The 22,944-nt window shown below is 41.4% G+C and overlaps 1 protein-coding gene across 1 annotated transcript in view; it reads left to right on the top strand.

The window, feature by feature from the left end:
• Slc14a2 (solute carrier family 14 member 2) overlaps positions 1-22,944 on the top strand; it is a 358,539-nt gene that overhangs the window by 167,317 nt on the left and 168,278 nt on the right. The window contains exon 3 of the mRNA XM_052742634.1: positions 14,728-14,793. The gene's annotated coding sequence lies outside the window, so the exon portion shown is untranslated. The remainder of the gene's footprint in view (positions 1-14,727; positions 14,794-22,944) is intronic.

Below are 22,944 nucleotides of genomic sequence, written 5' to 3'. Positions count from 1 at the left end.
ACTCTCCGTCAGCTCTGAAGTCCCATCTACAGAGAGAGGAGGGGAAAGTACCAGGGCATTCTCTTCTATGGCTCTACTTACAGAATTGAATTACTCACCACTCTGTAAAGCTGTGGTCAGCTCCATGCCTGACACCAGGCATGCATTACTATCAACTTCTAAAGAATTCTAATAGACAAATCCCCTGTAATATTTTAATTAAGGTAGAAAACTCCATCTTCTAAATAAATAAATTAAAACTGGAATATATGGCAAATGTCAAGATGGGTGTGGGGAGTGGGTGCCATGCTGGGTGTAATTTCTGGGTTTTGTTGCTCTTTCTTCGCCTCTGGGAAGTGCTGGAAAGTCTGAAGGGTCATGTGCAAATCTGCCCGATGTCAGTTCCACTTGCAGAGCAGTCCATCTTCTCTGGAGTGTGTGTGACCTTTGCAGGTTGTCACATCCTGGGCACGGCACCAAGTGATCCTCCGCAGGGGCTGGCATGGAGGAGCAGACCCTGAGCCGCAGGGCGGTGCAGGCAGCAGTTTCCGGGCCCTGTGCCAACCTCCAGATAATTGCCAGCAGCGGGGGAGAGGTGGTTGAGGTTGGCGGAACCCGTCTCTGACGGATAGATTGCCCCCTCCTCACCGCAGCAGCATCATGGCAGTGAGAAGGGGTGGGAGGGAGAGACCAAATGTACTCAGGGTGGGGGGGTGCGGGGAGAGGGAAGCTGGGAACAGCTGAGTGTCAGAGCGAGGGGACAAACAAAAACAGACAATGGACCAACAGCTAAGGAAATGGTAAAAAGACAGAGAGGCACTCACACAGGAACCAGCTGAAGAGAAGACAGACACACAACATACAGAAATAAGCAGAGAGAGCTCAGGGATGGACGAAGGCCAAAACAAAAGGGAAGGCGACACAAACCCTGTCATAAGCAGGATCCCATGCACGGATGATCTGGGGGTTCAGCACAAAGGCAGAACTCCAGCTATCAACTACAAACAGGGACAGAGGGAAGAATCAAAGAAAGTCCCCGAACCCATGGACCTGCCTCGAGGGCCACTCAGCCAGCAAACACTGCTGCATGAAAACAGCAGACCTGTTCACACAGTGAGTGACGTTTACGTACAGGGTGCTCTGTGTTCCGGGTACTGAGCTCAGAATACACACATCTTTTCAGCTAGCCACCTGTAAGGTCTTTGCTGGCAGTGGCATTTCATTTCTCTAAGATCCAGAGCAAGGTCGTAAATAGACATGGCAGGAGGTCCATGGCAAGGCCTTCCCTCCTTCTCCTGCCTTTCACGGCAGAAAATAGTAAGACAGACTCCCACACCGGAGCCTGGCATCTTTCCTGATTCTCCTTCCTTTGTTTCCTCCGTTCTTTTCCTCTTCCTTTGCTCTCTCTATTCCTCCACCCCCCCCCCCCATCTCTCTAACTTCTTTCCTTAGAGCCCTACTCCAAAACAACCACAAGGCCTCCCTGGAACACTGAGCTCCCAGGCTTGCTCAGCTGGGGGCCCCCATGGTTCGGGAAACACTTCCTTACAGGTGCAGTGGCTGTGGCAAAGGACAAACATACGATGAGCTGTTGACTGTGTGGCCAGCAGAAGGACAGCGAGATAAGTGAAGGGACCCTCAAGGGGACAGATGTGTAAGAGCCATACTGCTAAGTATGAGGTGGAGACTGCTGTCAGGTTGTAAATAACAGAGGCTTCCACTGGGTGGGAGATACAAAGAATAATGTCTTCCTGGCTTTCCAAGTGCCTCAAACACGCTGACAATAGTGACTAACATTTGTTAGTGAGCACTTTATGTGCTGGAAGCTAAGCATACATAATTTTGTCAGCCGTATGCCTATAAGATCTGTAGTAATATTCCTGTCTGAAAGATAAGCCTTGCAGCTGGATTCCCTGTGCCATTCCAGTCAGATCAAAGCTGGCTGGTTCACATTGATTTATTCAAGTCTTATTATATGCACTGGACAGCTACTGGGTATGAGACTGTCCTAGATCTGGTTGGCAGAAAGATGCAGTAACAGAGGGAAGAGAAAGGGGATAGATGACAAAGAAGACAGACAAACAACTATACCTATAAGGCCTGAGGACCACTAGGGAATGGCTAGCACTTGTACAAGTTTGAGCTTGTACATGAAGGATGGAGACTGCTCAGAAGGTTCAACAGATAATTAAGATTCTTTTTGAATGAGAAGGACAGAGTATGAGGTCCTTCTGAGTTGGGCCTAGAGGCATGAGTTCAAAACACAGGTCTGTGGAATGCAGAGAATATGCATTCTACGATGGACAGAATTGCCATACCAGTCAATACAGAAATAGACTTCATGGGGTTGTCTCATCTCCTGGTACACACCAGAAGGCTATTCTCTCTCTCTCTCTCTCTCTCTCTCTCTCTCTCTCTCTCTCTCTCTCTCTCTCTCTCTCTCTCCCTTCCTCTCTCACTCTTCCTCCTTCTTCCTCTCTCCCTCCCTATCCCCCCCACAAACACACACACATACATACACACACAGAGTGTTTGTTTGGAGAGTTTGTTTATTTTATGAGGTTTAAGTGATACTAAGGATTAAACTCAGTCTCTCAAATGCCAGACATGCATTCCCCTACACTGAGCTACATCCTTACCCTTTATTTTATTTTATTTTTTTCTACTCTGAGAGATTATCTAAGTCGACCAGGCTTTCCTCAGATTTACAGTTTCCCTGCCTGTCTCCCTGGGAGTTTGGAGTAGTTACAGGTGTGCCTGCTCACATCTGCCTGAGAGGCTCTTTGAATAAAGAGAATTGTGAGAAGGGCTAAGCAAGACACGTGGATTGAGGTTGGGTCAAAGAAAAACTTGAGGTTCAGTGAGCAAAGACCAGAAGGTCTGAGTAGGAAAAGTGACCCCATCCCCCACACAGCTCCGTAAGTGAATGAATGGCTGCAGTCACTGATTCTTCCACTTAGCAAATATCTATCACATGCCCATTGTGTCCCTGACCTCAGCTAGACAGAGGCACACATCAGTGCAGAGACCCCACCGTTGCAGGACTTTGACTCGTGTACAGACACACTCATTTTATGCCTCACCTGCTGATGATGAGACAGAGTCCATGTAGATGGGATTTTCAGGGGTCACAGCAGGCAGGAATCAAGCTTGGAGGGAGCCACAGTGCGGCTGTGTAGCCGCCTGACCTTGAGCTATTAGGAGACAATAGGAGGCATCTGGAATTTGGGATGGGAGAAGTCGCTGCCAAGAAGAGATTCTGTTAGCCAGGCTTGTCTTGATTGCAATTAGCAAAGCAAACTGGCTTAAGCATTGAAAGGTGATTTATAGGTGCTGTGACCTCCTTAAAGCCAAGGGGTAAAAGCCAGTAACTAGAGCTGGAGGGCTTGATACTACCCATCCTTCAAACTGGCCATCGTTGAGAATTTGGTTGCAGTCCCTATGACCTCATACCATGACATCTGGCTTCCTCTGAAGCTTCCATTTGAAGCTATGAAAGAAGAACTGACATTTAGTCACATGCTTGCCTGTTGGGCCACTGCAGGATCCAAAGAAGTGAGTTCTAGGCCAGACTAGGTGACCTATTACCTGGTCCCTTTCAGTTAATGGAAAAGGTGGAAGATAAATAGTAGAAATCTACTACTGAGACTGAGACTAGAAAGTAACTTCCTCCAAGGGACTATTGTTTTGAGGGCTTCCCAAATACAATATAAGGTTGCTGTTATTCTGAGTGGGGTAAAAATGTTTCTCTCTGCCCCACCCACCCCTGCACACAAATTACAAAGTGATACCATTGAACAATTTAGAGAAAGAGAATGCTTTTGGTGAAGTGCTCCTCCCAGGGGGAGGAGAAAGAAGACGGGATCTGAAGATGCAGTGTGAAGTGTGAGGGGGTAGGATTGGTTATCACAAAACCAGGTGCCAATGAGTTCCAGGACTTGCCAGAGCTGGACCCACAGAGCCTCCACCTGCCTTTGCAAAGCATCAAGACAGGGCTATCACCCCCTTTTGCCGCCAACCTCCACCTCCCACTCCCAGCAGGATGGGGACTATCAGGAGCAGTGCCTTCGGTTGGAGGCTCTTCATTAGCCGAGAAGGGCAGCCCTGCAGGAAGCCAGCACTGAGGAACAAGAACAATTTGAAAGGATGCAGGAGGCATTAAGCCAGAATGGTTCTCCAGGGGGTGGCAGTGCTAAGTGGAAATGCAGGCAAAAGGAACCAAAGCGGGAACAAGCAAGTGGGGCCATCATTCAGTGCAGAAAACGGATGCTTTATCATCAGGGAAGAAGGCAAGTTCTTCACCAGGAATCAAAGCAAAATAAAGAGAAATTTAAGCAAAAAATCAATGCTTTAAAAATATATACTCATGCTTCAGAGAGAAGTTCTGGAAACTTTGAGATGGTCACTGTTTGCTATAGGGAATATTGAACTAGAAGAAGCTGGATGGGGAAGCCTGACCGTGCACGTGACAGTGATATGCTGTGTGGCTTTGGTTCTGGACTATAGTTCCCCATTTGTAATTTGAGAATCTCTACATTGCATGTAGCACAGTATTATGTAAGAATCTGCTGAGATGATGGAAGGGAAGAGACTTGGAAACAGTAAGCTACAAGTGTGTATTTAATTAGGGTAGGTGGATAATTAGAAAATGACAATTAGAAAGTGGGTCACTCTAACCGTGTAAAGAAGAGGGCAGGGATGGAGGCTGTTTAAGGCTTAGAATTCAGGTGAGCTGGCATCCTGCTAAATGCCAAGGACCAAAGCGATTATCTCTCTGTATTTAAAGGGCTTTCATGATTGGTGAGGATCAACTACATTCTCAGTCCCTTGCAAGATGTCCAAGGCGGTGTAGAAAAGCGTGGGACTAAAAACCTGAAAGCCCTGTCTAGTGAATTAAAGCATACGAAATAGTACAACACCCTCTATGAATTAAAAGGGATATGCAAGTTGAGAGATCAATAATATCAGCAGAGCTCAGAGTAAGAACTGAGCACAGATGGACTTTCTCCTATCATGTTTCTATAGGTGGGTAGGGAAAACAGGAAAAGGAGAGGAAGCCTGTTAAGGTGGAGGTCAGAAAAACCATACGGATGGCATCTGTGCATGGTGTACTTGGAAGGATGGTCAGTGTGGGTGAAATATCATAAGACAGAAGTAACGATCATTTTTAGAAATGTCCAGGCTGCAAAAATCCTTAATATTAAATGAACGAATTGATTGCAAAGGAGAAGGATGCCTTTGGGGGACCTTGAAATAAAGAAGCTGGCTGGGCCAACACATAGATAGATAGAGGGATGGGGACAGACTCTTGAATGGACAGGGAAGGTAACATTATGGCAAAATACTTAGAGAAAAGAAATTCAGAGGTGTAGGAAGGAGAATCAGGTGGCTGCAGAGGAAATAAAGAATAATGGAATTTATAGATGAACTTATAGACATAAAGCTAAATATTTTTCTAGTTTTAATTCTGCCATGGATTTTTCTTTGCATAGTGGATAAATGCACAAATGTAATATGGAACTTCACATCTTCCATTTGGTATGCCAATTCTACCTGTATATAGTAGTCCATTAAGTTGTCTAGTCTTTGGGTTGGGTTATTTTTGATGTGTGATATTTTTATTTATTTACAGTATGTTCTATAATCAAGTAAAAATAAAATGGAAGGCCAGCAAGATGGATGAATGGGTGACAGCACTTCACCTGGCACCCTGAGTTCCCTCCCTGAACCCACGTAAAGGTAGAAAGAAAGAACCAACTGTGGCATACACGCCTTCACACACATCGTGCACACACAGAATGGCATTTGTTTATTTATTTATTTATTTATTTATTTTATTAAGAAATATTTTTATTCATTTTACATATAAACTACAGATCCCCCTTTCTTCCCTCCTTCCACTCCCCAGCCTTTCCCCCAACCCCTCCTCTGAAGAGGTAAGACCTCCCATGAGGAGTCAGCAGAGCCTGTCCATTCAGTAGAGGCAGGTCCAAGCCCTTCCCCTGTATCAAGGATGTACAAGGTGTTCCACCATAGGTAGTGAGCTCTAAAAAGCCAGCTCATGCACCAGGGATGGATCCTGATCCTACTGCAAGGGGGGCCCCTTAAGCAAATCAAGCTACACAACTGTCTAGCTTATGCAGCGGGCCTAGTTCAGTTCTGTGAAGGCTTCACAGCTGTTGGTCTAAAGTTCATGAGTTCCAACTAGTTTGGTTTGGTTGTCTCTGTAGATTTCCCCATCATGATCTTGATGTCCCTTGCTCTCTTTGACTGGACTCCTGGAGTTCAGCCTGGTGCTTGACTGTGGATCTCTGCATCTGCTTCTATCAGTTACTGGATGAAGAATCTATGATGACAGTTAGGGTAGTCACTGATCTGATTTCTAGGGTAAGCCAGGTTAAGTACCCTCTCCACTATTGCAAGTAGTCTAAGCTGGGGTATTCCTTGTGGATTTCTGGGAATTTCTCTAGGACCAGGTTTCTCCCTATCCCCATGATGTCTCCCTCTATCAAGGTATCTCTTTCATTATTCTCCCATTCCATCCCTGTTCCAGCTCGACTATCCTGTTCTCTTATGTTCTCATCCCCCATCCCCTACCCTCCATTGCCCACCCCTCATCCCCAGTTTACTCATGGAGATCTCATCTGTTTCCCCTTCCCAGGGTGATCCATGTGTCTCTCTTAGGGTCCTCCTTTTTGCTAGCTTCTCTGGAGCTGTAGGTTGTAGTCTGGTTATCCTATGCTTTACATCTAGTATCCACTTATGAGTGAGTACATACCATGTTTGTCTTTCTGAGTCTGAGTTACCTCACTCAAGATGATATCTTCTAGTTCCATCTGTTTGTCCTCAAATTACATGATGTCATTGTTTTTTACTGCTGAGTGGTATTCCATTGTGTATATGTACCACATTTTCTTTATCCATTCCTCAGTTGAGGGGCATCTAGGTTATTTCCAGGTTCTAGCTATTGTGAATAATGTTGTTATGAATATAGGTAAGCAAGTGTTCTTGTGGTATGATTGAGCATTCCTTGGGTATATGCCCAAGAGTGGTATAGCTGGGTCTTGAGGAAGATTGATTCCCATTTTCTGAGAAACTGCCATACTGATTTCCAAAGTGGCTGTACAAGTTTTCACTCCCACCAACAGTGGAGGAGTGTTCCCCTTGCTCCACATCCTCTCCAACATAAGCTGTCTTCAGTGTTTTTGATCTTAGCCATTCTGACAGGTATAAGGTGGTATCTCAGAGTCGTTTTGATTTGCTTTTCCCTGATGGCTAACGATGTTGAGCAATTCCTTAAATTTCTTTCAGATTCTTCTGTTGACAATTCTGTTTAGCTCTGTAACCCATTTTAAATTGGAATGTTTGTTATTTTGATATTTAATTTTCTGAGTTCTTTATATATTTTGTAGAACAGTCCTCTGTCAGATGTGGGGTTAGTGAAGATCTTTTCCTATTGTGTAGGCTGTCATTTTGTCTTACTGACCATGTCCTTTGCCCTACAAAAGCTTCTCAGTTTCAGGAGGTCCCATTTATTAACTGTTGCTCTCAGTGTCTGTGCTACTGGTGTCATATTTAGGAAATGGTCTCCTGTGCCAATACATTCAAGGCTACTTTCTACTTTCTCTTCTGTCAGGTTCAGTGTAACTGGATTTATATTGAGGTCTTTGATACACTTGGACTCAAGTTTTGTGCATGGTGATAGATATGGATCTATTTGCAATCTTCTACATGTTGACATTCAGTTATGCCAGCACCATTTGTTGAAGATGCTTTCTATTTTCCATTGTACAGTTTTGGCTTCTTTGTCAAAAATCAGGTGTTCATAGGTGTGTGGGTTAATGTTAGGGTCTTCAATTCAATTCCATTGTCCACAAGTCAATTTTTATGCCAATACCAATGTGTTTTTATCACTATAGCTCTATAGGAAAGCTTGAAGTCAGGGATGGTGATGCCTCCAGAAGTTGTTTATTGTACAGGATTGTTTTAGGTATCCTGGGTTTTTTTGTTTTTCCATTGTTCTTTCCAGGTCTGTGAAGAATTGTGTTGGTATTTTGATGGGGATTGCATTGACTCTGTAGATTGCTTTTAGTAAGATTGCCATTTTACTGTGTTAATTCTACCTATCCATGAGCATGGAGATCTTTCCATTTTCTGATATCTTCTTCGATTTCTTTCTTTAAAGACTTGTAAAGGATGATGTTTCTCTAATTTCTTTCTCGGCCGCCCATTTATCATTTATATATAGAAGAGCTACTAATTTTTTCTTAGTTAATCTTGTATACTGCCACATTATTGAAGGTGTTTATTAGCTATAGGAGTTCCCTGGTAGAATTTTTAGGGTCACTTATGCGTACTATCATATTGTCTGCAAATAGGGAAAGTTTGACTTCTTCTTTTCCAATTTGTATCCCCTTGATCTCCTTTTGTTGTCTTATTGCTCTAGCTAGAACTTTGAGTACTATATTGAATAGATATGGGGAGAATTGGCATCCTTGTCTTGTTCCTGACTTTAGTGGAATCACTTTGAGTTTCTCTCCATTTAATTTGATGTTGGCTGTTGGCTTGCTGTTAATTGCCTTTAAAGTGTTTAGGTATGTTCCTTGTATTCCTGATCTCTCCAAGACCTTTATCATGAAGGGGTGTTAGATTTTGTCAGTCTTTTTCAACATCCAATGAGATGGTCATGTGTTTATTTCTTTTAGTTGGTTTATATGGTGTATTTCATTGACAGATTTTCATATGTTGAACCATCCTTGCATTGCTGGAATGAAGCCTACTTGACCATGATGGATAATTTTTTTATGTGTTCTTGGATTTGTTCCAGTATTTTATTGAGTATTTTTGCATCAATATTTTGTTCATGAGGGAGATTGGTTTATAATTATTTTTCCTTGTTGCATCTTTGTGTGGTTTGGGTATCAGAGTAACTGTAGCCTCATAAGAAGAGTTTGGCAATGTTCCTTCTGTTTCTATTGTGTGCCTCTGAGCCATAAAGAAAGATAGAAGGCAAGAAATTTGGGCAGGCCCAGATCATTTAGATACATGAACTTACATAGCAGGTGTGTAGAACAAAAGATGAAGAGGAGAGGAAGGACTGCCAGATTTCTTATAGATATTTGCACAAATACAGGGACTTGAAAACTAGGGATAGTCCTCTAGCAAAGTTCAAAAACATCCTTTAGTTTCTCTAAAATGTCTTGTATTCACACATCTGTTCCTTCTATTTGGATGTACTGCACCTTAGCATAATAAACTTTGCTGGAATATTTTTGGAGCACAAATGTCCATAATGCTGAGAGTGTCACTGTAGATCATAATGGAGTTTCATACCCTGAACTCAGCCATGTCTCCTGTGGCTATTTTCTGCCTTCTCTTTCCTCACACCTGAATTTTGTTAGAGTGTTTAAAACAATGTTGCAGTTCATTAATATTCTCATGGTTTCCCCTAATCATTATTTCTAAAACCATTTGCCTTGGTTCAGCATTGAATTCATTAAAATCTCACTCAAAGTCTTTCACTCATAGGTTTTCCATGTTCTGCCAGTGGCTGAAGTTTGTCCTCTAACATGTTCAAGACAAGGTTCAGGCAGCAGTATCTTCCTGGGTCTCAGTGTTTGGGTTGCACTTGTACTTGAGCAACAGTTTGAACACAGAGAGTATCTGTTCTTGTTTAATTCTCAATGATGAGGTTTTATAAGCATCATATAACTGTGGGGAGTTATGATGCAAGGCATTTCTGCCCATTTGGAGAGAAGAGTTTAACATGGCTTACTTTACTTTGTGTTGAAATTGGTCATTTGGATGGCGAACACCTTTGCCTCCAGGCTTGATATGTCTTCATAACTCTTTCCTGACACAGCCTGTGTTTGGTTGTCTGTTTCTCTTTGCTTTGTGTGGCATGCAGATTTCAGTATTTTATTCTGGAGATGTTTTGTTATTGTATTATCATTTCCTGTTCTGTTTTTGCTTCACTCTCTTTAGCAAGCCGTGTGCTGATGCATCTGCACAGATCTGTTGGCTCCACTCCATCTTCTATACTGATGTCCATCCTTCATCCTTTAAACCTTGTCCTGTGTCACCTTATATTCTTATGACTGGGGTTTTGTTGCCTAATTGGATCTCTAATTTGGAGATGACTTTGCTTTTCCTCTACTTCTTCCCTGAGCTTGATCACTGTGCTTGTGTGGATTCTCTCTCTCTCTCTCTCTCCCTCCCTCTCCCTCTCTCTCCCTCCCTCCTTCTCCCTCCCTCCCTCCCTTTCCTTCCCTCTCTCTCTCTACCTCTCTATCTCTCTCTGTGTCGGTCTCTCTCATAGCTTATTTTGTCTCTAAGTTGTTTTGATACTTCTTCCCAGACACCTTATTTTATTTAAACTAATTTTCATCAATGAAGTTTGTTGTGTTAATATCCGTTTGTTGGCTCTGTGCTAATTGGCCTGGTATACATAGTTTCCTTTTGCTTGACTGCAACATGATTTGGTGTGTGTGTTCTTTGTCCATTTTTCCTCTGGTTATCAATTCTATTATAACATCTTTGTAATATTATTCTGATAATTTTTATTCTAGCTAACAGCTGACTGGGACAATTCCCTTTTAGCCACCTATTTTGCAGAAAGTTTTGGGGAGGAGGGACCCATGATAGTATCCATCGTAGTCTGGCTTGTTTACTAGGATGCTATCTATCACATGTAAGGTTGTGACCACAGTCATGTATGCAAGTAAATTTTACCTTTATCTCTTCCCCCAAGCAAAGAAGAGATTGGTGGTCCTAAGCCTGATTAACATGAACATTTTCTTCTCTGATCCTCTTCTCCAACAGGCATACTTAGATGCTTCATCTATGTATTGTCTTGTTTGTTCGAACTCCTGCATCCCCACTTCTTAACAAGGCCCAACTGCTTTTGCAGGCTGCCCATTCACTTTAGAGCAATTGTTCACCCCAAAGACTTTGCTGCCTTTGCCCTTCTCCGCAAACTCTGAGGTCTTTGGCAGACCTTCCAGCATCTACCTGCTGCAGTCACAAATGTATTGCTTTTGGCAGGCCTTCCTTAATAAAGGTGGGCTCTGTGTTTCTGTTTCACATTTTCCTTGGTGTTTTGAAATGAATTCAAAGGAAGTGGACAGGGCTGTCTGAACACAGCTGCCTTAAGGGTAGACATCCTTGCTACAGAACTGTTCAACCCCTGAATTACTAACACCTAAGGCTGTATCTGGGAAAGATGTGATGGTCCAGGAGTACTTGTTAAACAAAATGAAGATGTACAGAACCAGGCAAGCACTTCTCAGACATAAGAGCAGAGACAAGAGTGTACTGAAGGACTTTCTTTAAAAGAACTGCAACAAAGGATGCTCCTGGCTCTTTGTGGGATGGGCAATGAGGCATACCTCCCAGGGCTTTCCCATGCCTCGGGCATTCCCAACCTACTTTATCCATCTTTGTTGTATCCTCTTAGCATCTGGTACCCAAGAACCTATAGGTTTAGTGAATTCTATAGGAGCACTTTACATACTGGGTCTTTTAAACTCTAATCTGATATCTAGCCTCAATTTTTATGCATATGTTTTAATTTATTTCTCCTTGGCTAACTTCTGAAATTGGCAAGGCCCCTTTCCTCTTTATTGCACATTTTTAGAAAATTAAGGGCAAAACAATTTCTTTGTACCCAAATTTCAGTAAATAATGGTGATATAATCATTCACATCCCCACAGCAATGCCCCGTAAAGTCCACTGGTGGCCAGAACTGTGTTCAGAGGCAGACATGAAGGAAGAATTAGTCAAGAAATAGAATACTACAAAATATAAGGACTTAATTTCAGTCCTTGTGAACTCCTTGGGGTCCTTAGATTTAGGGATAGGAGGACTGAATAGCCTCCACTAGAAAGGAGCATCTTTAGTCAACACAGCTACCAGAGGCCAGGCTTCCCTCTGGTTTCCTTTATCAAGAAAACACCTTTGACTGGAGGACTTTATACCATCTCAGTCCCTTGAGTGTAAGAAGTGTGTCCTTGGACTGCTCGCATGGCTTCTTTAAAGTGAAATAATAAGTACCTGAAAAGGTAGATTTGAGGGTTCTACTTTCCCATAGGTACTACTCAGAGTATTCAAGTATCTAATCCCCCACTGTATTCCTTGGTCCTTTCAGAAATCGCCCCTGGATGATTTTCTTTCTTCCCTTCCTTTGTCTTAAGTCATTCATAATCTCTCAGATTACTCATATTCATAACACTCCTCCCTGCTGAGCTAACAGGAACTGACTACCCACACCTGCCTGTGCCTGCCTTCAAGGAGTGTTCACACCTACCCTGGTGTCCACACTAAAATGAGCAGCATCACAGGAGAGGAAAGGCCAAGGAGATGCATGCCTTGTCTGCAGAAACATGATGATCAGCTATCTAAGCTGGAGTCACCAGTCTTCCTTCCCCCAGACATATGTTGATATTATCCTCATAGTTCTTATCAGCAAAGAGCTTTGTCTTACATGCCTGAAAATCTGTACCTACCTCTACCTTGGGAACATATCTAGATATTTTCCAGTTACCCTGGTTTACTGGGAACAGTCCCAGTTAATGTCTGGGTATCTACTTGTCCTAGAAATTAATTATTAAATGGCAAACTACATGGCGTATTGAAAAACAAATGCTTAAATTTTAAAATGCAACACCAATAAAAATGGCTCTAGTGGAAGCAATGTCCTTCTTTTCTTGCCTCCTTTGTTGAAAAATACTGACTCATTGTGAAAATGAGGCAGGCAAAGACCCGAGTACAAGTCACCACACAGCCTGCAGCAAGGAGTTGCAGAATAGTCAGAGATCAGTACAGCCATGAATGCAAATGCTGGCTAGGCTCAGGGAGGTTTCGTGAAGCTTGAAGGAAGAATCCATTGCAAAGTTTGAGAGGAAGAGGTAGGCCTCCAAGTCTGAGCTTGTTTCAATATTCTGAAACAATGGTTTCAGAATAATATCGTCTCTGGGCCAAGGAAAATGGTGCTTACAAAGTCTGGACATTCTGTGTGGCTGTCTCGCCTCCTTTTCTATGGCTATAATGTGCCAGCGACCTCCCTCTGTTATTTCATTTATGGCAAGGACTTTGGGTCTTGCATCTGGTTATAATGGTGATCTATGTATGCCATCTACAGTGGACATGGCTAATGATCCTATTTTATTTCTTAATTAAGAATTTGAAAGTATCACAAATTACTGCAATTAACACCCATTTTCTTCCTCATTTATTTACTTATTTAGATTCTAAAATCGCACCCTTAGCTTAAACCAACCGCAGGGTTTGGAATCTGTTAAAATATATAGCATTCATTAAAATATGCATTTGTCCCCTACAATGAGTCATTGCAGTTCAGAAATGGTGGTGTTATCTACGTGTAGGAAATGCTTCCAAGAAGAACAGCCACTGAATTCAGCCCATCCAGCTTGGTAGCATAAAATTTGAATTTGTTGACAACCTCTTAAGTGAGAAATGGGCTGAATATTTTCAAAATAGCCTGATGTGGTACGTGCTTCACATTCTGTGTTGTTGCTCTCCCTTTCAAAGCTCTTGGAAACTGAGCATTACACACTGTCAGAACATCAGTGTCCACTAAAGATGAGTGATTTTAAGGTGGTTCAGGTCATCAGACTGATTTCAAAACAATGGTATCTTGAATACTGCTTGGCATCAAATTATCTAGTAACTTTCAAGAACCAAACTTAGCTTTCACTCTTGCTCTTGGGGTTTTTATTGAAGTTTCTAACTGATTTAAATGAAGACACAGTTTAAAGGGAAGTTGAAAATAACCCAAAAATACATTGTGAACTATGCTACAATGCTATTCATAGCAGTCTTCTTTATAATAGGAAGAAAAATAAAGGAGTCAAACTGCAACAATATAACATTAGGTGAATTGTAATACAACTGAAATATTAGATACCCACTAAATGCTATGTGCCTTATATGATGTATGGCTGCATTACCCTAAAAACAGTAGCTTAAAACAACAAAAGTTGTTCATGGTTCAGTAGGTCAGAGATATGGGGGTCACTTCCCTTGGCACTTGACGTGGGCCTCTCAAAAAATTGCAGTGTGGGTGTTTTCTGGAACCATAGTTGTCTCATTATTGAATTAGGAGAGGATGCACTTTTATTCAAGCTCACTAGAAAGATTCATTTTTTTCATGGACTATGAGTCAGGGGTCTCCCTCAGTTGCTCGCCATTCATAAAATGGTTTTATTGCCACAGGCAAGTCAGTCAGCAAGGGAGGTTAAGCCACACAAAAGACAAATTCGTTTTTGTTACTTCATCTCAATCTTAACACTTTTGCCCTGTCATGTTGTTTAGAACTCAGCAAAGTTCACCCCATACTCAAGATTCAACTGGATTGTACCCAATGATGAGGACAATAAGGAGCAGTAACAATTAAAAGCCATCTGAGAAGCTGTCTGCCACTTGAAGACTTTTTTTTACAAAGTTATTTATAATATTATATTCAATTAGAAAAATATAGTGTAAAGCTATGTGTACAGTATGACCCCTTTTTCAAACTAAAAACAATATCCATGTGGGTCATACATAAAGACATGAAACAAATCTAAATGTTTCATGAGTTAATGGTACTTTACGTATAGATCCTGTTTTTCAATCTTTCTGGTTTTTTTCTAAATAAAATTATGGTTCATAATTTTCAAAGGTATCATTAAATAAAAAACAAAGCAATATAGATGTTCCAATGTTTCTAATCTCTGATATCTTTTCAGGGCTATTTCTTATCACTTGAAGCCATTTAAACAGAAGTTCACAAGACCACTGAGACCAAGGAAACTGTGAGTATGTGCTCGAACTTGTTGCTGAGGTCATGGCATCTAAAACAGCTGTTGTAAATATAGATCATGAAAAAGTTGAAGTTGTTTCTCCCTCTCTGAGATCACTGGGGCTTTATGGGAACTGCAACTGACCTGAAATTGGCAGGTCCTGTGAGAATGGTCTTCCCCTTGAGTCTTTCCAGCTCGATTCTTGTTGCTTCCAGATATGAGCTAACACAATCACATCACCATCTCCTCTGTAAAATCCTAAAGGGAGAGGTTCTATTGATATGTCAAAAATAGATGAGCAAATCAGACATGGCTGAACAAACTGCAAATTTGAAAGAGGAGAAGGGTGAGTGAGACAGAGGATAGAGCCACTGACAACCTCCATACTTCATCAATTTTTGTGTCTCATGTCCTAGGAGGGCCTCAGTTGGGAGACTTCTAGCTCAGGCTTGGAAAGACATCTTCAACAATGTAAATGTGCTAAAGTCACTTCTGATGAAAATTACTGTATTGTCAAGCACAAAAGTATTGATTGGTTGGCGCACAAGCCACTCTATACCAACACAAAGCACAAAAGTAGCTGCTTAGGACTGGCAAACATGTATTGATAAGAAAGGAAGGTAGTGGTCACCAAAGTGTCAGGATATCAAGCCCAGATATCAAATACTAGTGGATCTCTTTCCATTGGGAGCCATAGGACAATCGATGTTATAACAGATAACAATCAAAATACCATACAGCAGATAAGAAAGCTACTCAGAGAAATTATGTCATACAGCAGGTAAGAAATGTCATACAGCAGGTAAGAAAGCTACTCAGAGAAATTAGACTACCACAATAATTTTGAATAATCTGTAAATATGATCTCAGAGACATATTTCTCTTTCATTATTTTTGATGCTGGGGAATCTCTTCCAAACTCATCACCAGCAACCTATAAGGGATATGTACAGTTTGGATATATATGAATGACTTCATTGTACCTTTATGTTTTGATTTGACACAAAGGAGTGCCAAAGAATCTCCAACATTCTCATATGCTTTAGAAGCCTCAAGTCTGAAATGAAATAAATAACCTGAAATGCTTTAAATGGATTTGGGGGCAGTTTTGTTAGAAGGTAATAATTAGAGTAGATCATTAGATTTTGTGTTTTATTTTTCAGAAGTCTTCAATAAAATAAAATCTGGTTGTTTTAATTTTTTAGTAACAAATATATGGAAGAATGGACTAAAATTTACCTATTTTAATATTTTTAAGAAGTCCAACAGAAAGAGCAAAAGATAAAGAAAGGGATTTCAAAATCATACCATAGCAGACCAACATGGAAGATGATCACTACTATCACTGTGCTGTTGCCATTATTATTTTGCGGTAAACATAGACCAGTTAAGGAAGTGGCAACTGTAATGATGATCTCTACTGGGAGGCTGAAAGGACCAAATGAAGCTTTATGTCACCCCTTATATCACCCTGCTTTTCCTAACAAAATTCAGGCTAAGGACACTTTTTTATTATGCAATAAATAGTGGCTGAGGGCTGGCAAGATGGCCAGTGGGCAAAATCTCTTGCTGCAAAAGCCTAGTGACCTGACTCTGATATGCCCAAATCCTCAGAGAAAAGAAAGAACCGACTCCTGAATGTTTTCCTCTAACCTCTGACCTCTGTCCTCTATACATATACCATGGCCTGTCCTTACACACACACACACACACACACACACACACACACACACACACACACACACACACAAATAATAATAAATATCTTAAATGGTGTCTAACTTCATTTTCTCTGCAGTCAGGACATGATATGTTCAGTCTTACCTCTAGTCTTAGTATCTATATCTTTTAATGAATTATTCTCAGAATTAATTTTTTATTGTAATTTTAAATCCATTAATAAAAAATAAAAAGACAAAATCCATTAGTCACTATGCTTGTAACATACAAACAAAGTGATCACCAGCTGATGTGAACTTTTCTCATGACTATGAGGAGTTGTGGAAATAGAAAATGTATAAACCAAGACAAAGACAGATGTGCAGAACCAGAAACAATGCTTCCCATGCTTGAGTCAACATGGCTGTTCTGTTGTTTTTTGTGTTGTATCAGTTTCACCTCCCTTGATAGCTGTAGAAAGAAGTAAATATTATGAAGCAGGGAGCCCAGCCTGTTACGATTATATGATGTCAACCTATAAGGAGCTTTACAACACATGACCCAAAACATCTATTTTATAAATGGGAAAATTAAGGCACAGGCAGGTGAGGGGCATGTCTAAGGTCATAAAAAAGAACAAATATTAAGTTGATTCGTGGGGGACTACACTAGTTTCCTATTACTGATGTAACAAGTTACCACAAACTTAGAGATTTAAAGCAACTTTATAGTGTTGTAGGTCAAAGGTCTGATATGGATCTCACTGTCTAAACCCAAGATACTTGCATGACTAGTTCCATTTTAGAAACTCTGAGAACAATCCATTTACTTTTCCTTTTCAGTTCCTAGAGACTGCCTATGTTCCTTAGCTTATGACTTATTCCTCCATCTCAAAATTTGATAATGTTGCATTTCTCTTGACAATTCTCTAATCATATTTCCAACTACAGCTGGAAGGAGTTTTCTGTTTGTAAGGCCTCACATGACTGGATTGGATCTAAGGTTTTAATCTTTTTGACACCTAAAATACCACATGTACAGGTTGATGGGAATGCAGACATGCACATCTTTGAGTTGGGGCAGGTGATGTTTTGTCTGTCACAGGCAGAAGGGAGAAGTCATAAGTCAATAGTGTATCGGCTAAGAAAAAAAAATATTTGTGGACACCTGTCAGAGGCCCCCTAGATTCAGTCTCTGAGATAAAAGCTTTATGTTAGAGAAGAGCTCTCACAGCCAGCTTTTGTGGGGGATGGGAGGGAAAGAAGCAGAAGTACTCAGAAAGAGGAAGGGGTATGTCACAAAGCCTTCACACATCCCATGGAGACCTCTAAAGTGGAATTGTCCAGAGTGGCTCAGCACTTGAGCTCTTCCCCCTTTGGTTGCTCTGACCACATCAAGCAGTCACTAGATGTGATCTGTCCTGTTGAGGAAGAGTGTAATCCATCGGCTCTCTTCTGCACATGACTTCCAACTGCAAGGGCAATGGGTCCTTTATTAAAGCAGAAGAATCCAAGCAAACTGCTTCCATAAAACCCATTCCTAAGCTTCATGTTTCCATGTGAAAAGTGAGTTGGCTATGGTCTATTTGGAATGAAACAGTTGGAAGATAGGACAGCGGTCCTAGAAGTAGATCTTGGGGGTCAGCAGGGAATGAACCCAGCATTTCATCTATGTTTTAAGGTTAGACAAGACAGGGTTTAGAAGAAGAGTAGAATTTTATTAATATTGCATGAAAACTCAAGCAAAACTGGGCAAGGACAACATCGGGATAGAAGAAGATCAATGGTGTTGGCTCCGTTATTAAAAACACAGATGATGAATTATTGGACTAAGATCCAAAGCTAAGTCAGAAATCCAGGGCTCTGTCTAAACTACAACAGAGAAGTGGCTATTGGCAGAGACAGGGTAGGCAGTTGTGATGGGAACTTAGGAACCCGACAACTTCTCAATTGAGTTGAAAGCAGGGTCAGCCAGGGAAGTGGGTGGAGCGCTGATGAGAAATCCTGTTTCAATAGAACTAAAGGCAAGAACTTAATTACCAAGGAAAGGACATTTTGTATTATTAATAGATTAAGGAGCAGGCTATGGTGTTGTATCATCTGACCCATGAATGTCATTTGGCCCAAGTCCAAGGCTGATCCTGGCACAGGAGTGAGAGATGCAAGGGTCAGAAAGATGTGTGGCAGAGCCATATGCTCACTCTGGGGGAGGTACTCTCACATTATCTCAGAGTCGACCTCAGTGCTCAATTTAACTGAATCGAATCTGCACTCCAAAAGGCAAGACAAAGACTGATTTGTTTCCACCCTTGTACCCACAGGGTTCTCACTCCCTCAGGTCAGTGCTGAGCTCAGCATCCACATACAGGTATGTGGACTTCATGGACCAGACAGACTTCATGGACCAATCACTCACCTACACTTTTCCACACATCCAGACCACGAAGTCAGGAAATGATATTTACCAAAGAGACTTCCGGAGGCCAGAGAGACAGCTCAGTGGATAAAAGTACTTACCACCCAAGCCTGACAACCTAAGTTCAGAAGCCACATAAAGCCAGATGCATATCTGTAATTCCAGTGGGCAGGAGAACCACCTGGAAGCTCACAGACCAGTTATCCTGCAGGACACTTGTGAAGCGCAAGAAACAAGAGAGAGACCTTGCCTAAAAAGAAAATGGAAAGTGAAAACTGATTTCTGAAAGTTGTTCCCTAAATTCTACATATGTCATGGCACATATGTGCCCCTATTTCCATTCGCACATACCACACACACACACACACACACACACACACACACACACACACACATACCATATGCATATAAAAACAGAGAAAAAGAAAGAAAATAATGAACTTCCAACCAAGTACTGCAGCTATGTGTACACCAGCAATTCCAACACTCAGGAATCAGGGACAGGAGGATTATTAGTTCAAAGTCAGCCTGATCTATAAAGTGAAATCCTATTTCAATAACAACAACAAATTATTATTATCATTTTTATTGTTGTTATTATTATTATTATTATTATTACTATTATTATTAAGAGAGAGTTCCTACATCTTCTCAAAGAATATATAGACATTACACTGGATGAACCATACTTGGTAACAAAATGAGTTAGATCCCTCTATATGCCCTGATTCAAGTAACACTATGAACTAGGGCATTTCACACATACAAATGTCAGGAAAACCACCCGTGGTACCTAGGATTTTTATAAGGCCTCACATTTTACCAAGTACCCCCTCTTACATTTTCTTTGGAATTTCATGGCACTAAGGGTGGGAGTGAGTATCATGTCCTATGTTCAGGTAAAGAAACTAAGACTCTCAAATATGAGTTCCTAATGCCACAAAGTGAGAATCTGGCCTGGCATCCAGGCCCTGTGATTGTAAGCTACCTCTACCCCGTTATTACAATAAAGCCCTCAGAGAAAAGAGCTTTGCATAACAGTGCTGGAAGTTTAGGAGAAGGAGCATCTGGAAGAACAGAGAAAACAGAGGAGGCGATGGTCTGAACTGTACCCTGGGTGCAGATCGTGCTGAGATCACTGTGTTTAGCCCTCTCTGAGTCTGACTTGTTATTTTGAGCTCTCAGAAGCACTCTCACACCTTTATCTCACTTGATCAGCTCAGCAACCCTGCCAGGCAGGTATAGGGCAGTTAAGAAAATAAAACCCAAAACAGTCAGGTGATTCACCCAAGAATAGATGGGCATTTGATAGCAGAGTCATGGCTGGGACCTAACTTTGAGGGCAGTTGCATTTGGAATGGACGGAGCAGTAGATAATTCTCCAGGCTGGCAGAAAGGAGCAGTTTATTAAAAGAGTATGCAACATTAATAAAAAGTTTAAAGGGTCAAAAACAGTCAAAAATTTAATATAACCTACAAGGAAGAGCCTCTTTACAGGCATCAAAACAATGACATAAGAGTGTGGTAGAGGTGTGGGGATATAGAATGCATGTTTGGAAACTTGGCACAGGATGGGGTGATTATAGATAGGCAGGAAAGGTACAGGGTATTTGATCCACAGTGTCCAAAAAAAAAAAAAAAAGCTTTTTATATTGGAAAGTTAACATTACAATTCCATCTCAAACAAAAATGATAAATACTATAAATAAATTCCAGGAAGAAGAAAAGCTAGGAATTTTTTTTAAGTTTTAAAATATTATAATAAAATTCAGGACAGTATTTTTATACCAGGTCATCAGGAAAGAATTTCTTAATATTCAAAACAAGCACAAAAGGAAAGGACAGATTGGATGATGTCAAATTTTCAGTTTTCTGCAGAGCCTGAGACAGCATGAGCAACACTAAAGAAGAGGTGATGGATTTGGAAGAGCTGGCAGCTGCAGGAAAAGGTGCCCTGCTCTGTTATCTATTGGTGAAATGCCAATTAAAGCAGTGTGGTGTCATTTTACACCTATCTCATTATCAAAACTCCAAAAGTTTGACAATGTCAAGAAGGTATCGTCACCCAGAAGGGACTTCAAATTGTTTCTGGTTTTTTTATTATTATTATTAAGAAATTTTTCATTCATTTTACACACCAATAAAAGATCCCCCTCTTCCCTCCTCCTGCCCTCTCAGCCTCCTCTTCCCAGCCCACCCCCCACTCCCCCCCACACAAGAAGACAAGGCCTCTGATAGGGAGTCACATCCAGTAGAAGCAAGTCCAAGCCCTTCCCCCTGCCTCAAGGCTGCAGGAGGTGTCCCATCATAGATAGTGGGCTCCAAAAAGCCTGCTCATGCACCAGGGATGGATTCTGATCCTACCGCCAGGGGGCCCTCCAAGTAGATCAAGCTACACAATTTTCTCACCATGCAGAGGGCCTAGTCCAGTCCCATGCAGGCTCCACAGCCATTGATCCAACTTTCATGAGTTCCCACTAGTTTGGTTTGGTCATCTCTGCAGGTTTCCCCATCATGATCCTGATGCACTTGCTCATAGAATCCCTCTTCTCTCCCTTTGACTGGACTCCTGGAGTTTTGCCTGGTATTTGGCTGTGGATCTCTGCATCTGCTTCCATCAGTCTTTGGATAAAAGCTCTGTGATGATAGTTAGGGTATTTACCCGTCTGATCACTAGGGTAAGCCAGTTCAGTTCAGGCACCCTCTCCACTATTTCTAGCAGTCCAAGCTGGTGTCATCCTTGGGGATTCCTGGGAACTTCCCTAGCACCTGGTTTCTCTCTATCTCCATGATGTATCCCTCTATCATGGAATCACTTTCATTGCTCTCCCACTCCATCCCTATTCCAGCTCAACCATCCCATCCCCTTATGTTCTCATCCCCAATCCCTTACCCTCCATTGCTCACCCCTCATCCCCAGTTTACTCATGGAGATCTCATCTATTTCTCCTTCCCAGGGCGATCCATGTGTCCCTCTTAGGGTATTCCTTGTTAGCTAGCTTCTCTGGAGCTGTGGGTTGTTGTATGGTTATCTTTTGCTTTATATCTAGTATCCACTTGTGAGTGAGTACATACCATGTTTGTCTTTCTGAGTCTGGGTTACCTCACTCAAGATGATATTTTCTAGTTCCACCCATTTGCCTGCAAATTTCATGATGTCATTGTTTTTCTCTGCTGAGTAGTACTCCATTGTGTATATATACCACACTTTCTTAATCCATTCTTCAGTTGAGGGGCATCTAGGTTGTTTCTAGGTTCTGGCTATTATGAATAAAGGTGCTATGAACATAGCTGAGCATGTGTCCCTGTGGTATGATTGAGCATTCCTTGGGTATATGCCCAAGAGTGGTATAGCTGGGTCTTGAGGAAGATTGATTCCCATTTTCTGAGAAACCATCACACTGATTTCCAAAGTGGTTGTAATTGTATAAGTTTACCCTCCTACGAACAGTGGAGGAGTATTCCCCTTGCTCCACATCCTTTCCAACATAAGCTGTCTTCAGTGTTTTTGATCTTAGCCATTCTGACAGGTGTAAGATGGTATCTCAGAGTTGTTTTGATTTGCATTTCCCTGATGACTAAGGATATTGAACAATTCCTTAAATGTCTTTCAGCCATGTGAGATTCTTCCATTGAGAATTCTCTGTTTAGCTCTGTAGTCCATTTTTTAATTGGATTGTTAGGTATTTTAATGTCTAGTTTCTTGAGTTCTTTATATATTTTGTAGATCAGCCCTCTGTCAGATTGGGGTTGGTGAAAATCTTTTCCCATTCTGTAGGCTGTCATTTTGTCTTATTTACTGTGTCCTTTGCCTTACAGAAGCTTCTCAGTTTCAGGAGGTCCCATTTATTAATTGTTGCTCTCAGTGTCTATGCTATTGGTGTCAAATTGTTTTTTAATATCTCCTAGAAGTGAAGAGATGCATACCCTAACACAACTAAATTTATGCAACAATACCCTAGATATTGTTATATATTTGTAATATGTTTATTTGTTATGTTTATTGTGATATCATTGTAATATCAAAAGCAAAGGCAACATAAACATTCATTAACAGGACAATGAAGAAGCAGTGGGTACCACAGAAGT

This window comes from Peromyscus californicus, unplaced genomic scaffold (assembly GCF_007827085.1).
Source record: "Peromyscus californicus insignis strain IS unplaced genomic scaffold, ASM782708v3 Scaffold_17__1_contigs__length_78620276, whole genome shotgun sequence".
Classification (NCBI taxonomy): domain Eukaryota; kingdom Metazoa; phylum Chordata; class Mammalia; order Rodentia; family Cricetidae; genus Peromyscus; species Peromyscus californicus.
Note: the sequence above shows the minus strand (reverse complement) of the source record. Positions and strands in the feature narration are given on the sequence as shown.